Consider the following 3,459-nt stretch of genomic DNA (forward strand, 5'->3'; position numbering starts at 1 on the left):
TAAGGACCGGTCTCTCCTCACTACATGTCCAAAGTAAGTTAGACGGAGCCTCAGAATCCTTGCCTCCAAGGAGCCAGCCCGTTAAACCCTCTCCAGGACAAATCTATTTGTTTTCCTAACAGTCCATGGTATTCTCAATACTCTTCTCCAGCACCACAGCTCAAAGGCATCAGTTCTCCTTCTATCCTCTTATATAAAAATAAAAGTATTTTTGGAACACATACTTAGATGCAAAAGTTTAATTTATAAGTAACATTAAAAAACAATCATAAGAAACATTAGGAAACTATTTTAGGGAGAAGAAATATATGGATGTAGATACAGATTACATAATGATATTCTATTTTTTAACTACATTTTTGTTTCATGCAGATGTCTGAGAATGGAAATTGCTGATATTGACTATTTTTTATACACACAATAATTTTGTATGCTGTCAAATGCTTGAAAATGGGTTCTTACTGATAATGACCCTGTAAAACAGGCTGTGGAAAGGCATTTGGCTGTGTGGATCATAACTAACTATGGCTAACATTGAGAGGAATGGAAATCCCAGAACATTTCATTATCCTCATGTGAAATCTGTACCTAGACCAAGTGAAGAAGCTGTTGTGTGAACATGTGAACAGAACAAAGGAACACTGTATGATTTAAAATTAAGAAAAGTGCACATCAGGGTTGTATACTTTCTCCTATTCAATAAGTACGCTGAGAAAACTCTTTGAGAAACTTGTCTCTGTAAAGAAGAATGTGACATCAGAATCAGGAGAAGACTCATAATAACCTGCATTATGCAGATGATATAACATTGCTGGCTGAAAGTGAGGACTTTAAATGCTTGTTGCAGAAAATCAAAGACTACAACCTTCAATGTGGATTACATCTCAACATCAAGAAGACAAAAATTCTCACTGCTCCATCAATAGGCAAAATTATGAGAGAAAGAAAAAAATTGAAGTTGTCAATGATTTCATCTTACTTATATCTATAATCAACACTTTTGGAACTTGTCATTCTTATGAAATCAGACTTACCACATCTGTAGAAAAGAATCCATGGAGAAGCTCAATATCCGCAGTCAAAACCAAATTAGGTGCTGACTGAAGAACAGGGCATCTATCATTCATATGCAAGTTCAAACTGAAGCTGAAGAGGTTAAAGCAAGTCCACAAGAACAAACATACAACCTTAAATGTATCTCATCTGAGTTTAAAAATTATCTGAAGAATAGATTTGAGACACTGAACACTAACAACTGAAGACCAGATGAATTCTTGAATGACATCAAGGATGTCATCCATGAAGAGGGCAAAGGCCATGGGCAAAGGTGAAAGAAAAGACCAAAATGGATATCAGAAGAGAATAAATACTGCACTAGAAGGCCAAGAAGCAAAAGAAAAGGGAAGAGAAGAACACATGAAAGCAACCTATGAGTTCAAAGGACAGCTGGAAAAGACAAAGGAAAAGGAAGAACTTGCATGGCATTTTTCAAGCTGAGAAAACTGAAAAAACAAATTAAAGCCTAGATTTGTACTACCGAGAGATGCTATGAGCAGGACCTTAAATGATTCAGGAAGTATCAAAAGAAGATGGAGGGAATATGCAGAATCACTATACCAAAAAAGAATTAGCTGACACTGAAATATTTCAGGAAGTCGCATATTATCTACAGTCAATGGTAATGAAGGAAGAAGTTCTAATTGCACTTGGGAGTACTGGCAAAAATTTGGCTCTCAGGCATCAGTGGGATAAAAAATGACATCTTTTTTTTTTTTTTAAATGGGTCTTTTAATAGTATAAAAAAATACAACAAAACACCAAAAAACACGTGCAGTAGCAATACAACCTCACAGTCCAGACTCTTCTGGGCTTTAGCTCTTCACTTTGGGCGGTGGCCTGTACACACCCACCACCACAGCGTGGTCTCTTTCATATGGCTCTAGGGTCAACTGCTCCTGGGGCTTCATGTTCTCCTGTTGCATCTTCTTCACTTCAGAAGCAAACACTGCTTCAGCAGAGGCTGTGGAGTCAATGCAGTTAGCCTTAATAGAAATCACAAAATGCCCTCCATTACGGAGAAAGGTGTGAGCATTCAGGGCCACAATCCGGGTTTGATCAGGCTGGGCCACGTCTGCAAAGATCACATCTACCATTGCAATAAGCATGCGGTATTTGTGTGGGTGCCGAGCATCCTCGATGACAGGGATTATATTGGTCCTTTTCTTGGCCAGGTTAATGAGGTCCCGGCCAGAGCGATGGGAGAACTCAACGGCATAGACCAGACCATCCTGGCCTACAATGTCAGACACATGGGAGACAGTGGTGCCTGAGGCGGCTCCAAGGTAGAGCACCTTGGCACCAGGTTTGATGTGGATTTGGTCCACACCACCCAGGATCGCTGCCGCCAGCTTGGAGCGGAAGGGGTTCCAGGCACGATACTCAATTTTGTCATCTCCCTCAGAAACGGAAACTCTCTTCTCGCCATAAACGGATTCTCCAGGGACCAGATTCTTGGTAACCAGGGCATCTTCCTTTCCTCGGCAAATGAAAACGCCTTCATGTCGGTGCGGTTCCACAATCACATTCTTACCCCCTGGGTTTCCTCTTTTTCCTCCCCTGCCACGACCACGGGCACCAGACTGAAAGCTTCCTCCACCACCTCGTCCTCCTCCTCGACCTCTGCCCCGGAAGCCACCGCCACCACTGCCTCCTCCTCGACCTCGACCTCGGCCCCCACCGAAGCCTCCTCGGCCTCCACGACCACCACGGTCACCACCAAAGCCGCCACGGTCACCTCCAAAGCCACCTCGGTCACCAAATCCTCCTCGGCCTCTGAAACCGCCCCCTCGGGGACTAAAACCTGGCTTCATGGTGAGCGCTGATCCGTGAAGCTCCAAAATCCACGGCGACCAGACTACACGCGCCTGGTTTTATGCACGTGGAGAGAAGCGCAGGCGCGCGAAAACGCACAGCGTATGACGCAAGAACGTCGCCCCGCCCCTCCGGGGGTCTCAGCTGTTTGCAAATGACATCTTTGAATAAACAGGCAGCCCTGGACATACTTACCAGTCTACATCAGGAAATTTGGAATACAGCTACCTGGCCAACTTACTGGAAGAGATTCATAATTGTTTCCATGCTCAAAAAAGGTGATCATCCAAAAGAATGGAAATTATCAAACAATATACTTATATCACATGCACGCATGATATTGATGAAGATCATTTTTTTTTAAAAGGCTAGAACAGCACATTGACCAAGAGCCGTCAGGCTCAAAATGGTTTAGAAGAGGCTGCAACACCAGAGGTATCATTGCTGACGTTAGATGTATCTTGATTGAAGGCAGAAGAATATGTATTTGTGTCTTTTTGACCTTTTAAGGACATTTGACTGTGTGGTTTACCTTTGGGGATGGTGGTTATGAGTTATTGAGTTGGAATTGACCCATAGAAAGGAAAA

At 42.8% G+C, this 3,459-nt stretch overlaps 1 pseudogene; it reads right to left on the bottom strand.

Annotated features, from left to right (window-relative positions):
* Nucleotides 1-1,871: 1,871 nt before the first annotated feature.
* Nucleotides 1,872-2,876, bottom strand: LOC102858249 (annotated as a pseudogene).
* Nucleotides 2,877-3,459: the final 583 nt, after the last annotated feature.

Source organism: Elephantulus edwardii, unplaced genomic scaffold, assembly GCF_000299155.1.
Source record: "Elephantulus edwardii isolate Elephantulus edwardi_28Jun2011 unplaced genomic scaffold, EleEdw1.0 scaffold00128, whole genome shotgun sequence".
Classification (NCBI taxonomy): domain Eukaryota; kingdom Metazoa; phylum Chordata; class Mammalia; order Macroscelidea; family Macroscelididae; genus Elephantulus; species Elephantulus edwardii.